Here is a 19,036-nt window from a genome sequence, read left to right as displayed (position 1 = left end):
TATAAATTTTATTTTTTAGGAGCTTTTTAAAATTGAGATATGGACTGTTAACCCAGCCGAAACCAAGAGTCGGTCGCTCAACCAACTGTACCACCCAGGCACCCTGGTAACACATCTTTTATTTCTGCAAATACTCAAGTTGAATAAAGGTTTCTAATTAGGTGCTCATGTATTATGAATGGGGAATTTCACTACCTACTACAATGTATACTGTATATCTGCATTGTACACTGACACAGAAGGAAAACCATTATGTAGCAGAAGAAAATAATTTATCAAGAACACAATGTGCTCAAGCTGGGTGTCCTATTAGTAAGGAGCAAAAAGATGGTTACAAAGAAAAAGGCTTCACTCAGATGACATATACATGTAGCGACCAGCCCAAATCCTCTTTCATTTATATTTACTTAATACTCTAGACCATGGAATTTGGTGCCAATTAATCTTGGGTTAATGTGTTCTGACTTTGACATTTACTAGTTGTGAACCCTTGGGAAAGTCAATCACTTTCTTGATGCTTCTGTTTCCTTCTACGAAGAGTGACGATAATAATAATACTTCATAGGGTTGTTGGGAAGATAAAATGAGAAAATTTTAGTAAAACTCTTAGCACAGAGCCTGTAAATAGGACATGTGTAATAGATGACAACTACTATTATTAATTTGTCTTGTCAAGTTATTTTAAAATTTTTTACATTGGTTATTGATCCTCTGGTACTCATTTGGCACCTTCTGTAACTCCCTGAGGCTGGAAGGTAATCACCAAAGGGGAAAATTGATGGAGCAATGGGTCTCAGACCTGAAAGAGGTAGCCACCAGCTTCTAATGCTTTTTTCCCCAGAAAATACAAATTGAGGAGAAATATCTAATTCTAATGCAATCTGGAATTGGAACTGGAAATTATGTCACCCAACCCTTTATGGACAAGGAAAAATGTGAATCAGAGAGATCCAATGGTATAGACTACATAATTTTGTGCCCATAGTTGGACACAAATACATATATAGTTGATCTCCTGAAGTTTAACTTTGTGTGCTAGCCTTAATATTTCTCCTCAGTTTCAGTTTTCTATGTAGGAAGGCACTAGAAACAGTACCAAAACCTGAGGGACTCAGAACAGAAGTGTATTGCTTTACAGATCTGGAGACTAGACGTCTGTGATCAAGTTGCTGGCAGACCTGGTTTTTCCTACGGGCTTTAAGAGAGAATCAGTTCCACACCTCTCTCCTAGCTTCTGGAATTTTTTTGGTAATCTTGGGCGTTTCTTATCTTGTAGACACATCACTCTGATATCTGCCATGCTCACATGGCATTCTCCTTGTGTGCCTCTATGTCCAAATCTCCCCTTTTTAAAAGGGTATCCATCATATTGGTTCGGGGCCCACATTACTTTACTATGATCTCATCTTAAATAATGACATCTGCAATGATTCTATTTATAAACATAGTCACGTCACGTTCTGATGTACCGAGGGTAAGGTTTTCAACATATGAATTTGGATGGGGGACACAGTTCAATCCATAACACCATCCAGCATATTATTTATTTTATTTATTTTGCTTCTTTTTTGTTTCCTCTCAATTGAGTATTAGCTGCTGGGAGAGCAAGTATTGTGTCTTCCCAAACAAGTTAGACAACAAGTGAACAGTCAAAAACCAGAATCTAAATTCCTTGAAGACAGAGAATTTTTCAGTTTTCACTCTGTTGAATCACCATTGCCTATAACAAAATCTGGCCTACAGTGGGCACTTAATAAATACTTCTTGGATGCACCAATAACATTTAGAATTAGAGAGCCCAATGTTGCCTTTATTTTATAGACTCTTTCATAAGTAGTAAATGTAATAGTCACTTATGGAGAAAAAAGAGGGACACCTGCATTTCTGAAAATCCAGACACGAAAAGAGTATTTTCACTGTGAGAAAATGTTCTTTATTCACGACTTTTAATCATATTGAAGAATGACTAAAACACAAGAAAAATGAGAATTATCACCTTGACACTTTCCTTGATTTTCCAGAAATGAGATCTGAAATTTTCTTTTTTAAAAAGATTTATTTTGTTTGATTGATTGATTTTAAAGATTTTTATTTATCTGTTTGAGAGAGAGAGAGAAAGAGAGAGCACAAGTAGGAAAAGGGGCAGAGGGAGAAGCAGACTTCCTGCTGAGCAGGGAGCCCAATGCAGGGCTCAATCCCAGGACCCTGGGATCACCACCTGAGCTGAAGACAGATGCTTAACCAACTGAGCCACCCAGGGGCCCCTAAACTTTTATTATTTTTTTAGATTTTATTTTTAAGTAATCTCTACATCCAATGTGGGACTTGAACTCACAACCCTGAGATCAAGAGTCACATGCTCTACCAACTGAGCCACCCAGTGAGTGCCCCAAACTTAACTTTTCATGAAAGAAGGAGAAGAAAAAATTTAGATGGCCAGATAAAAAGGTTTGTGTGACAAGGGCGATAGAACAAAACAAAGTTTAACGGCTAAATATTAAAATATCTTTGAGAACAAATCGCTTTCTGAAAGGCCCAAATTAGTTATTTCATCAAGATCAACAGGCTGACAGCAGATGGCGCTGTTCCATCTCCATCTCCACTTCTTAGGAACGGTGCAAGCAGCCACCTTGGGAATGATTAGGAGAGACAGTGGCAATTGTCCTGCACTGTAATTTTGACAAGTGACCCAGACTTAAAATTGCTTTCAATGGGAACATGTCTTTCTCCAAATATTTTACTTCCATGGAAACTATCTAAATGTGGGTATTCTAGTCATTGACTGAAGTATAGAAAATTAAAGCAGTGAAGTAGGAGAAAAAGATGGGAAAGCAGGGTAGAACTTGTGCTATGGGCGTTTTTCTTACCATGCCCAGAAAGTCCATTCCAAATTGGCTGGCATTTAATTAATTCAGTTCACAATATGTCCAGCAAAGTAATAGGTGCTTAGTGTGGATCTATGAACACAATAGAGATTCCTATACCTGCAGAAATAATTCTTCTTCTTCTTCTTCTTCTTCTTCAGATTATTTGTTTATTTATTTGACAGACAGGTATCACAAGTAGGCAGAGAGTCAGGCAGAGAGAGAAGGAAGCGGGCTCCCTACCGAGTAGAGAGCCCGATATGGGACTCAATCCCAGGATCCCAGGATTATGACCTAAACTGAAGGCAGAGGCTTTAACCCACTGAGCTACATAGGGGCCCCACCTGTGGAAATTCTATTGCAACAGAGTGAGAAAGTAATTAAAAATAAGAAATAAGAAAATTGTATAGAATGTTAGAAGTTGGAATGCCTGGGTGGCTCAGCCAGTTAGGCATCTGCCTTCGGCTCAGGTCATGATCCCAGAGTCCTGGGATCGAGTCACATCAGACACCTTGCTCAGTGGGGAGTCTACTTCTCCCTCTGCCTGCTGCAGCTTCCCCCCAGCTTGTGTTCTCCCTCTCTCTGATTAAAAAGAAAAAAAAATTAGAGTGTTAGAAGTTGGTGAGTGTCACCATGAAAAGATAAAGTTTCAGCATGATAAGGCAGTTCAAAGGTCCTGGGTGATAGGGAGGATTTGATTTTATAGAGGGTATTTACTGAGAAGGTGAAAATTTTTTTTGAATATTTATTAATTTGAGAGAGAACAAGCAAGAGAGAGTGAGGAAGCATGAGTGGGAGGGGCAGAGGGAGAGGGAGAAACAGGCTCTCTGCTGAGCAGGGTGGCTGATGGGGGACTCCATTCCTGGACCTTGAGATTAGAACTTGAGCTGAAGGCAGATACTTAACCAACTGAGCCAACCAGGCACTCCTGATTTGTGTTTTTAAAGGATCATTCTGTCCTGTGATGAGAATAGCAGACTGTAGAATGCCAGGAGAAACTGATGGGAAACTAAGAGAGACCTATCAGATCAGCACAGGAAGAAGCTGATAGCGGCGGAGCCTGACTGTCAGTGGAGGCATTGCAAAATCGCAGGATTCTAGCTCTTTATTTATCTGGATATTTATTATCAGGATATTTATCAAATATTATTATATTAGAGTGGACAGATTTTTTTTTCCCCTGATGGATTGGATGTTAAGTGTGGGAAGAAAAGATGTGTCAAAGATCTCAAGGATTTTTCCTTGATTGACTGGAATGACAGGGAAGACAATAGGAAGAGTGAGTTTTGTAGCATAAATAAGGTGTTGCCAGCTGGACATACTGATTTTGAAATGCCTACCATCAACTGAAGTGGAATAATTATGGGAAGTGAGAGTCTGGGGGTGGAAGATGAGGGCCACGGTTTTGGACATACTGAATTTGAGATGTCTGTTAGCCATCAAAGTGGCAAGAAGGAGTTTCGGAAGATTTTTGAGTGTGAAACTGATCCTCTGTTTCCATCAGCATGAAATGCCTCCGAGCAGAAAGGCTGGAGTAGGACAAATGGTCTAGAAAGCAATTATGACCAGGGTCAGATAACAGGAGCCTGAATTTAAATTAGTGTGTATCTATGTAGATGTGGAAAATGTATCTATGTAGATGTATCTATGTAGGTGTGGAAATAGGGAGAAGGACAGTGATTATTGCACAGACAGAATGTCCAGGATTTAGTGGCTGGTTAGATGTGTAACGGGAGAAAGAGATCACATGCCTGGGTCATATATATATATATATATATATATATCTATATATATATATATATGGTGGTTAGTGATATTAGTAAAATAGAAGAGATGAATTGCAGATGTTCCCCCCTCTGTGTATATATATTTGTATATTCATTCTTCAATTCTCTTGCATTCTGCAAAATTTTCTTTGTATCATTCCATTTTTTCTTTTTTAATAAGGCTTTTATTAGTTTTTGTTATTTATTTGAGAGAGAGAGAGCGAAAGAGAGCATATGAGATAGAGAGTTCAAACAGAGAGGAAGGGTAGAGGGAGAAACAGGCTCCTCACTGAGCAGGGAGCCTCACCCGGGACTCAATCCCAGGACCCCAGGATCATGACCTGAGCCAAAGGTAGCTCCTTCACCAACTGAGCCACCCAGACGCCCCTCTTTTTGTAGCTTCCCAAAAAGTTTCAAAGAAACTGAGAAATCTACCCTACTAGGTTTAGGGGGAAAAAAACCTGTGATAATTTCTTTCCATTGTGATTCTTTTAGATAAGTCTCACTTGAGTCATGTTTATTTTACTTCTGAAACCATGAAATTTTACATTGCTTTTTAAGGTGAAGGAACCTGCACTGCTTTTGGTAATGAATAACACAGGGAATGCATCTCCCCCAGGTCAAATGTGGAAGAAATGCATCTTAAAATTCATGAAATAGGTAACATTTATTAAGTGCTAACTCTGTCCCAGGAACTACACTCAATGCTTACTGTGTACTGATCTTGGTCTAGAACACCTGCATTTGAATTGAAGTTTTGTCCGGAACATGGAAGTTTCCATCAGAACATGAAAGGTATTTGCTTTCCAGTTGTGAAACTTAATTATCTCATTAAATGCAGTTTTCCTTCTGGCAGCTTAGAAAGGCCAAGTTTCTTTTCTTTTCTAATTTTACCTCTTGAGAATCCCCCACTTTGTAAGACCTCAATTTTAGGCAGAAGTTTATTATGTAATTTGTGTAAACGAAATTTAACCAAGACATCTTTACTCCTTATTTTGTGAGAAACACTATGGTAGATTCTTTAATAATTGGCTGTTTGCCGTCCAAAACTAAAAATTCAGGGGAAGTATAGATGTTTGTAGATTCTATAAGCCATGAGAGAGCGATTGAAGTGTTGAAGGTATGTCACATGTTGAGGTCAATGGAAGAAAAACAGTGTATTCTAATGGGTGTGAGGTGAAGACAGAGATCAGGAAAGACATGGAGGAAACAATGGAATTTGAGTTGAGTGATGCAAATAAGTTTTCCAAGAGCAGAGAACTACTCCAATCAAATATCTCTTAAATCCAATCAAATATCAGACAGCCCCAAATCATGGGTGATAAATGTGATGGTGGGACAACTTCCTGGAATTGAGAAGTAAAACCAAGGATCGTTCTACAAATACAGACACTCAAAACAGGAGACTAACAGCCCCATTAGAGATAGCTGCATTGCCCTGGCAAGCCCCATGTGGACTAGTCTGAACTTCACTTACCACAGCTGCAAACCCTGCTGATCTCTTTTGACCTGGCAGGATAAAGGGGCCAGGTGATTGTTTTGATGGACTTAAGCCAGACTGACCTAAGTGGTACTGAATCATATGCCTGTTTATAAGGTGAGAGACTTCAGCTTTTTCAGAAGCAGTGGAGGGCTATTTCAGACATTCTTTCTGATTAAAATCCGTGCTATTCTAGAGTACACTTAAAATTCTATACCATTCCGCAAAATACAAGTGTGTTCAATTAAAATCAACTCTGACTGGAAATAAATAGAAGACATTTTTTTCCTTAGATATTTATTTTTGTTTTGTTTTTGTTTTCAGATTTTTGTTTTGTTTTTGTCTTGCTTTTTCCAGAGACCTAAGGTCAATAGGGTTTCAAAAACATCTTTAAATATTTTTTAATTTTGAAAAAGTTTCAGATTCCTAGAAAGTTGTGAAAACCTAACAGATGGGTCTGATGCATCTTTCATATGGTTTCTCCCAGTGGTTATATCTTATAGAATTATAATACAAAAGGATGCTGGGGGATTTGACATCAGTGCCGATGTGTTCCATACTTCTGTCATAGTGTCATTTGGTGACACGTGTAGATGTGCAGACTCACTACCGCAGACAAGATACAGAGCAATTCCATCACCACAAATCTCTCCCTTGTGACTTTATAGTCACACTTATCCATTCTCCCCCAGCAAACTCCCCTAACACTTGGTAACTACTAACCTATTTTCCATCTCTACAATTTCATCATTTATGAGTGTTACATAGATCACACAGTATATATGACCTTTTGAGACTGGCTTTTCACTCCACATAATCCCTTGAGCTCTATCTAAACTGTTGTGTGTGACAGTCCATGTCTTTTTATTGACAAGTATTCCATTGTATGGATGTGCCACCATTTGTGTACCCACTCATCTATTGAGGGACATTTTGGTTGTTTCCCTTCTTGAGGATTACAAATAATGCTGTTATGAACAATTATGTACAGGTGGGTGGTTTTTTTTTTTTTTTTTTGAGATTCTTTCGTTAATTCATTTGAGAGAGAGAGAGGGAGAGAGTATGAGAGATCACAAGTGAGGGAAGGAGCAGAGGGAGAGGGAGGAGCAGACTCCCCACAGAGCAGGGAGCCCGACATGGGGTTCCATCCCATGACCCCGGGGTCAGGACCCGAGCAAAAGGCAAATGCACAACTGACTGAGCCATCCAGCTGCCCTATGAACAGGTTTTTATGTGGGCGTAAGTTTTTATTTCTCTGGAATAAATGTCCAAGAGCGCCATTGTCAGGTCACATGACAAGTGCAGGTTTAGTTGAAACTGCCAAACTACTGTTCAGAGAAGCTGTATCATTTTATGAGGAACATATGAAGGAAGATCATTTTTTTAAAGGGGTATCTCTGGTTAAGAATCCCTTTTAGGTGAGAAGGGCTGTAAGGACACGTTTTTTAAAGAACTTACCAGCTCTTTTACCTCTATAGAGTTTGGTTGCTGAATTATCCCCATTCCTGTTTGTTTGTTTGTTTGTTTGTTTGTTTTTCTAGGGCAATTGGGCTTATTCTTTTTTTTTTTTTTTAAGATTTTATTTATTTATTTGACAGATCACAAGGAGGCAGAGAGGCAGGCAGAGAGAGAGAGAGAGAGGAGGAAGCAGGCTCCCTGCTGAGCAGAGAGCCTGATGTGGTGCTCAATCCCAGGACCTTGGGATCATGACCTGAGCTGAAGGCAGAGGCTTTAACTCACTGAGACACCCAGGCTCCCCCAACTGGGCTTATTCTTAATGAATGGTGAAAAAATACACTTTCTTGACTGTTACTAATGAGAAACTCATCAGCCATGGTTAGGAGAGAGATATTGCCCTGCTGAAATCTGCTTAGGGGTCCTGGATCCTTCAAATCTCTCAGTCTCTTACCCTCTACTTTCTGTCTCTTCCCACAGATAGCCTCTCCCCATCTAGGACCCAGGTTTGCCCTTTTGGTTCTCTATTTGTTACAAGCTGTGTTTAAATATTATCTCAAGTATCAGGGTCTCTGGCTGGTTTGGTTCAGCACTGGCACCTAGTCCCCAGCTTCTGCCAAAGTCCCAACACTCGTCAGGGAGACACACTCAAGGCTCCGTCGTTCAGGTCTCAATGCTGACTGTTCCACGCAGCATCATTCACTGGGTGCCCGAAGCTGGCTTGATTTTTCCTCAGGGCACATATAATCACCTGACACAGTGTGCGTGTATCGGTAGTGTTAACGGTCTTACCTTGCTGGAATGTAGACTGCTTGAGGACAGGGGCTCTGTGTGGTTCAGTGGACCTGAGAGGTGCCCGGCACGTCTTACAGTCGGTAAATAGATGATGAACAAATACACCAACAGAGACTTTATAGTAATTTCCTAGTTATTCTTACGTCTCTGCGATTTATCTTTCACTCAAAGAACTGAAGTCATCCTCTGCAGTCATGGATTGAATCAGCTCACTCTCCTCAAAACCCTTAAATAGTTCCTTCATTGCTTACTGCGAAAAGCCCAGACTGAATGCTCTTGTCACCCTTGTTAAAATTCAAATGGGGGGCCTGGGTGGCTCAGTGGGTTAAGCCGCTGCCTTCGGCTCAGGTCATGATCTCAGGGTCCTGGGATCGAGTCCCGCATCGGGCTCTCTGCTTAGCAGGGGCTTGCTTCCTTCCCTTCCTCTCTCTCTGCCTACCTCTCTGCCTACTGTGATCTCTCTCTGTCAAATAAATAAATAAAATCTTTAAAAAAAAAAAAAAAAAACCTCAAATGACCACAGATGTATTGGTTTATTTCTGAACTTTCAATTCTATCTCACTGATCTATGTGTTTTATCCATATGGCAGAGCACATTGTTTTGATTCCTGTGCTTTTAGTAAGTTTTGAAATCAGGAAGTGTAAGTCCTTAAATTTTGCTTTCTTTTTAAAAGCAGTTTTAGGTTCACAGCAAAATTAAGAGGAAGGTAGGAAGATACTCCACACACCCCTGGCCCCCACATCTGCATAGCCTCCACCATTATCACCATAGCCCTGCTTTTCTTTTTGTTCTGGCTATTTGAGGTCTCTTGAAATTCCATCTGAATTTTAAGATGGCTTTTTCCATTTCTGCAAAAAAGACTGTTGGGAATTTGGCAGGGATTGCATTGGATCTAGATCATATTTGTAGGATTGATATTAGCCATATTGAGTTTCCATGAACATGGATGGGTTGTCTTTCCATTTATTTAAGTCTTTTTAAGTTTCTTTCAGCAATGGTTTTGTAATTTTCAGTGTATAAGTCTTTCAACTCTCTAGTTACATTTATTTCTAAGTATTTTATTCTTTTTGATTTGATACTATTATAAATGAAATTGCTTTCTTAATTTTATCTTTACATTGCTTAATTTTAGTATACATAATTAGTGTATGGAAATAACTATTTGTAATGTCAGCCCTATATCCTGCAAGTTTGCTGAATTTGATTATTAGGTATAATAACTTTTTGTGGATTCTCTAGGGCTTTCTATATATAAGTTTCATGTCATCTGAGAACAGAAATGCTTTTACTTTTTCCTCTCCAATTTTATATATATATATATATATATATATATGTAGATATATATACACACATATGTATTTATTTATTTTAAAAGATTTTATTTATTCGACAGAGAGAAAGAGACACCGAGAGAGAGAATACAAGCTGAGGAAGAAACAGGCTTCCCACGGAGCTGGGAGTCCAGTGCAGGACTTGATCCCAGGACCCTGAGATCATGACCTGAGCCAAAGGCAGACATTTAACGACTGAGTCACCCAGGCGCCCCTCCTTTCCAATTTAGATACATTTTGTTTCATTTCCCGTCTCTTTTCTTTTTTTCTTTTCCACCATAATTGATCTGGCTAGAACTTTCAGTACAACATTGATTGGAAGTAGCAAAAATGGCGTTCTTGTTTTATCCTTGATTTTGGGGAGAAGCTTGAAATCTTTCACTGTTGAGTACAATTTTACTTATAGGTCTTTCACAAATGCCTTTTATCACATTGAGGAAGACTCCTTCTAATCCTACTTAATTTTATTTTAATTTTTAAAAATATTTTATTTATTTATTTGTTTTTAAAGATTTTATTTACTTATTTTAGAGAGAAAGAGAGAGAGAGAGAGCGCGCACGTGTGAGAGTAGGGATCAAGGGAGAGAATCTTGAAGCAGACTCCTACTGAACACAGAGCCTGCCGCAGAGTTCAGTCTCACGACCCATGAGATCATAACCTGAACCAAAACCAAGAATTGGCTACTCGACTGACTGAGCCACGCCGGTGCCCTCCTACTTCGTTTATTTTTATCATGATATGTTGTTAGATTTTTTCAGATTTTTTTTCCCTGCATGAATTGAAATGATTGTTGATTCTTCTCTCCTTTCCATTAGTGTGGTGTATTATATTACATTCCTGGCATAAACCCCAGTTAGTCAGGGTGTATAATCTTAATGTGCTAATGAATCCCATTTGCTAGAGTTTTAAGATTTTTCCCATATACCTTCATTTTTCTCTAGCAAAGTAGAATAACTTTACTTTTCATATCCTATTTTTCCAAGTTTATTTCCTTTAAGGTTTTATTTATTTATTTATTTATGCAGTCATTCATTCTTTTTTTTTTAATTTTTAATTTTTTATAAACATATAATATATTTTTATCCCCAGGGGTACAGGTCTGTGAATTGCCAGGTTTACACACTTCATAGCACTCACCAAAGCACATACCCTCCCCAATGTCCATAACCCCACCCCCCTTCTCCCAACCCCCCTCCCCCCCAGCAACCCTCAGTTTGTTTTGTGAGATTGAGTCATTTATGGTTTGTCTCCCTCCCAATCCCATCATTCATTCTTTCTTTCATTTATGAGAGGGAAGAGGGGGCAGAGGGAGAGGGATAGGGAGAGAATCCTAAGCAGGCTCCATGCCCAGCTCATAGCCTGTTATAATGCAGGGGTTGATCTCAAAACCCTTAGATCATGGCCTGAACCAAAACCATGAGTCAGATGCTGAACCAACTGAGCTACCCAGGAACCCCTCTTTTAAGGTGTTTTAAAATTCTAAGCTGTTAAAAGATTAATGAATATATGTTTGAAAACACCTGCCCTATACACAGTAGGCATTTCGAAAGTACTAGCTTCTCTCTCCCTGCCCCCTTTCACCGAAATGGTATTTATAGAAATTCATGTCATTTCAAATCTCATAACTAATCAATAACCCTTGCTTTAAGATCTCTGTCTACTTAACTTCTAACTCCAACCCCTGGCTGTTTGTTTTTGTAGGACATATTTGAATATTATGCCAAAACCCATTTCCCCCAAGACCATTCTACTCTCCTTCTGAGGGCTTTTTTGAAGGATAAGATGCTGTGAGTTTGTTGAGAGGACATTTCTAGAAGATACAAGGGAAGGGTGTAGTTACTGAGTTGCAAATTCAGCATTTTTTCCTATATTCTTTAAGGATTTGTGATTTTTTTTTATTCATTTGTGGCATTCTCCAAGTTATGGTTAAAGGCAAATATTGCTTTTGAGGACAAGTTACTTTATAGAAGGATCTTACATAAACTCAAGCAACTAAACTTAATTTAAAGAGTTGATAAGCCAAAATAGACCTCTGGACCTCTACTGATACAAAGTTTCAGATGGCTAAACTTCTTGGGTTGGTAGAAGAAGGGTTATTTTATGCCTGCAAACCCCATGGCTCCTTGTTAAGAATCCCCCTGTTGCTTCTTGACTATGTATTTGCAAGTGTTCATTTGCAGTTTGAGGTTACTTCTGTATGCCTCTTGCTCTTTTGTCTCTCTCTTTTTTTCTACCATTCCCTGCTTTACTTTTGAGTAGAAATCAAATTTTCAGGTAAATGAACTTATCTGTTGCTGGTGGAAATTCTCAGTACTTTGACCTTTATTGCTTTGACAGCTTTTTCAATTTTAACTAGCCCCTTAACACTCATTTGTGTAAGAAGCTTTATTGGAAATTTTGAAAACCTATTTGCTTTGAATAAAGAAGTGCCCTCCAAAACATCGTCTTTTCCTCTTATAACTTAAAAGAGACTTAGGAAAAATCTAAACGGGTGCACCTTGTGTGGATGCTAATTTGAACCAACTGCAAAAAGAACATGTAAAAAAGAGTTTTAAGTAGCAAATGGAGGTATTTGTTTTAGAATTATCTTTTTCTTCGTGGAAATGATAAGAAGCTAAGTTCTTATGAAGAGGAAAGAAGTTCACTTCAATACTTATTAATAATTTAAAAATCCATTTCATTTTCCTAGAAGATGATTGGAAGGAGTTCTGAGTTTCCATTTATCCAGTGACTGGCCAAGATTGCAAAGCTGGTAAGTATCAGAGCTGGAACTAACAAGTATGCAGCTGGGGACAGGGTGGCTAACTGTGCAGCAGGGAGCTCTCCTCTCTTCCCTTTCCTTCCCCTTTCCTCCCCTCTCTTCCCTTCCTTCTCTTTTCCTCTTCTCCTTCTCCTCCTCCCCCTTCTTCTCCTCCTCCCTTATCTCTTCCTTCTTTTCTCTTTCTCTTTCTCCTTCTTCTTGAGCTGTTTTATTGAAGCACGATTTACATACCATGTGATTACGCACTCTAGGTGTAGTTAGGTAAATTTAGTAATCTCATGGAACTATCCACTACCACCACAACCTGGGTTTACTGTATTTATTTGAGACAGAGAGAGAACACTAGCAGTGGGAGAGGGTTAGAGGGATAGGAAGAGAGATAGGCAGAGGGAGAAGCACTCCCACTGAGCAAGGAGCCCAACGTGGACTCTATCCCCGGACCCTGGGATCATGACCAGAGCTGAAAGCACACACTTAACAAACTGAGTTAATAACTCCTTTTTTTTAAATCATTCGTATCACTCCAGAAGTTGCCTTGGGCTCATTTGCAGTCAATCCCACTCCTGTCTTCAGACCGAGAAAACGACAGTTCAACTTTCTGACTTTACATATTTGCTGTTTCTATAAATTCCAAATAAACGAAATAATTAAATATTGTAATATTTTACATCTAGTTTCTTTCTACATCTTTTTTTAAAATTAAGATTTAATTTTTTTAGAGAGGTTTAAGTTTCGCAGCAAAACTGAGAGGAAGGTATAGAGATTTTCCAAATTCTCCCTGCCCTCACGCATGCACAACCTCCCTTATTATCAGTATCCTCCAAGAAGTGGTACATTTGTTACAATTAGTGAACCAACACTGACACATTATTATTGCCTAGAATCCATAGTTTACATGAAGGTTCACTCTTATACGTTCTGTGGGTTTGGATAAACATATAATGACATGTAACTGTTATTATGGTATTTTATTTATTAGACAGAGCGATCACAAGTAGGCAGAGAGGCAGGCAGAGGCGGGAGGGGGAAGCAGGCTCCCTGCTGAGCAGAGAACCCAATGTGCTGTGGGCTCCATCCCAGGAAGCTGAAGATCATGACCTGAGCCCAAGGCAGAGGCTCAACCCACTGAGCCACTCAGGCACCCCTTTATTATGGTATTTTACAGGGCATTTTCATTGCCCTAAAAACTCCCTGCACTTCTCCCAATCATCCCCCTGCCCATGCCATGGCAACCACTGACTTTTTTATTGTCTTCAGTTTTGCCTTTCCCAGAATGTTGTATAGTTGGAATCATACAGTATGTAGCCTTTTCAGATTGCTTTTTTCCCCCACGTGGTAATACGTGTCTGAGATTTCTCCATGTCTTTTCATGGCTTAGTAGCCCATTCCTTTTTAGCACTAAGTAATATGTCACTGTTTGGAGGACCATCATTTATTTATCCATTTATCTACTCATGGGCATCTTGGCTGCTTCAAAGTTTTGGCATTTATGACTAAAATCCTTCTAAACATCTGCGTGCAGAATTTTGAGTGGACATAAGTTTTCTTTCAACTCCTTTGGGTAAGTAAATGCCACATAAATACAAGTAAATGCATGACTTCTGGATCTTATGTTAAGAGCATGTTTATTTGGTTTTATAGGAAATCGCCAAATTGTCATTTTAAAGTGGCTGCACAATTTTGCACACCACAAATAATGAATATGACTTCCTGTTGCTCTTCATTCTCTTTAGCACTGAGGGTTGTCAGCGTTCTGGACTTTGGCCATCCTAATAAATGTGTAGTAGCATATCACTATTGTTTTATTTTGCATTTTCCTGTGATATAGAATGTGGAGCATATTTTCATGTGCGTATTTGCCATCTATATATATTTTCTTTGGTGAGGTGTCTGTTAATGTCTTTGGACCTTTTTTTTTAAGATTTTATTTATTTATTTCACAGACAGAGATCACAAGTAGGCAGAGAGGCAGGCAGAGAGAGAGGGGATGGGAAGCAGGCTCCCCACCAAGCAGAGAGCCCGATGCGGGGCTCGATCCCAGGACCCTGGGATCATGACCTGAGCCAAAGGCAGAGGATTTAACCCACTGAGCCCTCCAGGCATCCCATCTTTGAACCATTTTTTAATTGGGTTGTTTGTTTTCTTAGAGTTGAATTTTAAGAGTTCTTTGTATATTTTGGGTAACAGTTCTTTATCTGATATATATATTTCACAAGTATTTTCTCTCAGTCTATGGCTTGTCTTATTCTGTTGGCATTGTCTTTTATGGAACAGAGTTTTTTGACTTTAATGAAGGCCAGCTGACCAATTATTTCTTCATGGACAATGTCTTCAGCATTGTATTTAAAAAGTCATCTCCATATCCAAGGTCATCTGGATTTTGTCCTATGTTGTCATCTAGGAATTTCATGGTTACGCATTTTACATTTCGGTCTGTGATTCATTTTGAGTTGATTTGTGTGAAGGGTGGTAAGTTCTGTGTCTAGATTTTCTCTTTTTCGTTTTTGTTGTTGCTGTTGTCGTGTTTTGTTTTGTTTTTTGGGGGCATGTGGTTATTTAGTTTTTCCAGTACCATCTGTGGAGGAGACTATCATTGCTCCATTGTATTGCCTTCGTTCCTTTGTCATGGTCAGTTGACTGTATTTGTGTGGTTCTTTTTGGGCTCTCTATTCTGTTCCATTGACCTTTTTGTATTTTTTCACCAATATCACATTGTCTTGATAACTGTAGCTTTATAGTATCTTTTTTTTTAAAGATTTCTTTACTTATTTGAAAGAGGGAGCACACAAAAGTGGGGGTAAGGGCAGAGGAAAAGAGAGAAAGAGAGAATCCCCAACCAGACTCCCCACTGAGGGGGGAGTCCAATGCAGGGCTCAATCCCAGGACCCTGAGATCATGACTTGAGCTGAAATCAAGAGTGGGATGCTCAACAGACAGCCACCCAGGCACCCTTTATAGTAAGTCTTGAAGTTAGCATTGTTAATCTTCCTACTTTGTTCTTCCTTTTCTTTTTTAATATTGTGTTGGCTATTTTGGGTTTTTGATTCTCTAAGTGAACCTAATAAGCAGTTTGTGAATATCCACAAAATAATGTGCTGGATTTTTTTTTTTTTTAAGATTTTATTTATTTATTTGACAGACGGAGATCACAAGTAGGCAGAGAGGCAGGCAGAGGGAGAGAGGAAGGGAAGCAGGCTCCCCGCCGACCAGAGAGCCCGATTCGGGGCTTGATCCCAGGACCCCGGGATCATGACCTAAGCCAAGGCAGAGGCTTTAACCCACTGAGCCACCCAGGCACCCCACTGTGCTGGATTTTTGTTTGAGATTGCATTGAATCTATAGATCAAGTTGGGAAAAACTGACATGGTGAAAAACATGAATCATCCTATCCATAAACATGGATTATTTTTCCATTTATTTAGTTCTTTGATTTTGTTCATCATAATTTTGTAGTTTTTATTATATCGATCTTGTACATGTTTTGTTAGGTTTATACCTAAGTATTTCATTTTTGGGGTGGCAATGTAAGTGGTATTGTGGTTTTAATATCAAATTCTGTTTGTTCAATGCTGGTATATAGGAAAGGAATTGACTCTTGTTTTTTAGCCTTTATCCTGCAACCTTGCCATAATTGCTTATTAGTTCCAGGAGTAGCTTTTTTTTTTTTTTTTAAATTCTTTTAGATTTTCTGTCTAGACAATCATATCATCTACCTACAAAGACAGTTTTATGTCTTTCTTCACATTCTGTATACCATTTCATTCCTTTTCTTATCTTACTGCATTAACTAAATCTACCAGTGTGATGTTGAAAAGCAGTGGTTAGAGGGGACACTTTTGCCTTGTGCCTGATCCTAGTGAGAAAGCTTAGAGTTTTGTACCATGAGGTATGATGCTAGCTGTAGGGTTTTTTGTAGATATTCTTTATAAAGTGCAGAAAGTTTTCCTCTATTTCTAGTTGACAGTGTTTTTATCATGACTTGGTATTGAATTTTCTCAAATGCTGTTTCTATTTGATGGGATCATGTGATTTTTTTTTCAGTCTGTGACAAGGGAGATGACATTAATTGTTTTTTGAATGTTGACACAACCTTGCATATTTGGGATAAATGCCACTTGGTCATTGTATGTAATTCGGTTTACACATTGTTGGATTCAACTTGCTAATATTTTGTTGATTTTTGTGTTTTATGTTCACAGGAGATCATATTTTGTAGTTTTCCTGTAATGTTTATTTCAACTTTTGACATTAGAGCTGATTGCCTCATGATAAATTAGGAAGTATTCTCTCCGGTTCTAAACTCTGAAAGAGATTGTAGAAAATCGGTATAACTTCTTTCTTAAATGATGAACCTATCTGGGCCAGGTGTTTTCTATTTGGGGAGTTTATTATTTACACTGATTCATTTTCTTTAATCAATATAGACCTATTCAGATTTTGTATTTCTTTTTGTGTGAGTTTTGGCAAATTATGTCTTTCAAGGCATTGGTTTATTTCATCTAGGTTATCACATTTGTGGGCATAGTGTTGTTTATAATTATTCTTTTATTAACCTTTTAATTTCCCCTCTTTCATTCCTTTTTTCCTCAAAGATTTATTTATTTAAGAGAAAGAGAGGGGGGAAGTGCAGGAGAGAACCTTCAAGCAGACTCTGAGCTGAGTGCAGAGCCCAAAGTGGGGCTCCATCTCACCACCTATGAGACCATAACCTGAGCCTAAACCAAGAATTGGCGCTTAACTGACTCAGTCACCCAAGCACCCCATCTCCTCTTTCACTTCTGACACCAATCTGTGTTCTCTCTTTTTTCTTTAGTTAGCCTGGCTAGAGGCTTATCTGTTTTATTGATCCTTTTAAAGAACCAGTTTTTGGTTTCATTGATTTTCCCTATTGATTTCCCGTTTTGAATTTCATTGATTTCTACTCTAATTCTTATTTTGTTTTCTTCTGCTTACTTTGGATTTATCTTATTCTTCCTTTTCTGTTTTCCTAATATGGAAACTTACATTATTGATTTTAGAGCTTTGTCTTTTCTAAATATATCAGTCAATGGTATAAATTTCCCTCTAAGGATTGCCTTCACCACATCCCACAAAATTTGTTGAGCTGTGTTTTTATTTTCATTTAGTTCAAAATATTTTAAGATTTCTTCTGATGTTCCTTCCTTGATCCATATATTATTTAGAAGTATATTTTTTAAATCTCCATATATTTTGAGTTTTCCTGTTATCTTTTTTGTTGTTGATTTCTGGTTTAATTCCATTGTGATCTGAAAGCAAACATTGTATAATTTCTATTTTTTTAAATCTAAGAAGATGTGTTTTTTGGCCCAGAATGTGGCCTATCTTAGTGCATGTCTCATGTGAACTTTAGAAGATTATATATTCTGCTCTTGTTGGATCAAGGAGTCTATAGATGCCAATAATATTCAGTTGATTGATGGTGTGTTGAATTCAGCCTTGTTCTTACTGATTTTCTGCCTGTTGGATTTGTCCATTTATGAGAGAAGAGTGCTTCTGTTCTTTTGGGTTCACTGTGTTGTAGCATATATCAGTAGCTCCTTTCATTTTATGGCTGAATAGTTTTGTATTGTATGGATGTACATTTTATATATTTCCACCAGCAATATTCGAGTGTGCCCATTTCACAGGAACTGGTATCCTCTTCAAAATATCAAATTAATAGATCACTTAATTTCAAAATATGTCATAATTTCTGCTCTATTTAACCTATATTTTTGACTTTATACAATGCCCAGGATGTTCTTATCCATGTAAGTATATCATAAAACATTTTTTTCTAAACCCATGCAATTCTTGAATAAGGACTTCACAAGCCCAGTATTGAAGCCTTCCTGGCTTCTGTTGGAGTCTAAGAAATAAGTTGCTTTGACAGGCCTATACTTCCTCCTGGAAATGGGGATTAGTTGATATTAAGTAAAGCAAGTAAGCCAATTAAGATGTGGTGATATAATGAAAATCCTTATCTGTATATTACTGTTTGAAACTTCCATATTATCTCAGCCAATCCTTTCAGTATCCCTGCAAGTAGAAAAAATACTTTAATCTTTTGCAGATAATGAAACAAATTAAGAGCTGTTAGGAAGTAAAATCTGATAGAGCTGAAACTCAAATCCAGATGCTCCAGTGTTCTTTGTATTTGACTTAAAGTCTCTTGCACCATTTTCCACGGTGCCTACCATTGTGCTAGTGGGGAGTGTGCGCATGTGAATTCAAATCAAAGAGAACAGCATATATAAAGCTAGAAAGGACTGATTACATAATTTGTGGGCTGCAATGAAAAACACAAATTTGGGACATGTTAAAATATTAAGAATTTCAAGATGTTGACAGCAGATCATTAAACCATGTGCAGGGCCCCCCTGTAAGCACGGGGTCCCATTTAACCTTTTGTAGTCCTTGAGGGCCATGATGCTGACCATAGGCATGGGGAAGAATGCCCTATTTAGACAATTACCAGTAAGAATGAAGTGTCCCCAAAAAAGGTGAAAAAGTGAAGCAGAGTGGATAGGTGGGCAGCAATTCATAGACTCTGGATCACGGCAATTTTGTGTTCTGGGCTAA

At 38.3% G+C, this 19,036-nt stretch overlaps 1 long non-coding RNA gene across 5 annotated transcripts in view; it reads left to right on the top strand.

Annotated features, from left to right (window-relative positions):
- The window catches only part of LOC123393482, a 39,382-nt gene that overhangs the window by 5,713 nt on the left and 14,633 nt on the right, over positions 1–19,036 (top strand). For 3 of the 5 annotated variants that reach the window (XR_006608265.1, XR_006608262.1, XR_006608261.1), the window contains 2 exons: positions 5,192–5,425; positions 12,383–12,445. This is a non-coding gene — a long non-coding RNA (uncharacterized LOC123393482). Of the gene's footprint in view, positions 1–5,191; positions 5,426–12,382; positions 12,446–12,981; positions 13,122–19,036 lie in introns of those variants that run through there. The other 2 variants (XR_006608263.1, XR_006608264.1) reach the window with 2 other exon arrangements.

The sequence above is a fragment of the Mustela putorius genome, unplaced genomic scaffold (genome assembly GCF_011764305.1).
Source record: "Mustela putorius furo isolate JIRA1106 unplaced genomic scaffold, ASM1176430v1.1 tig00000868_pilon_pilon_pilon, whole genome shotgun sequence".
Lineage (NCBI taxonomy): Eukaryota > Metazoa > Chordata > Mammalia > Carnivora > Mustelidae > Mustela > Mustela putorius.
Note: the sequence above shows the minus strand (reverse complement) of the source record. Positions and strands in the feature narration are given on the sequence as shown.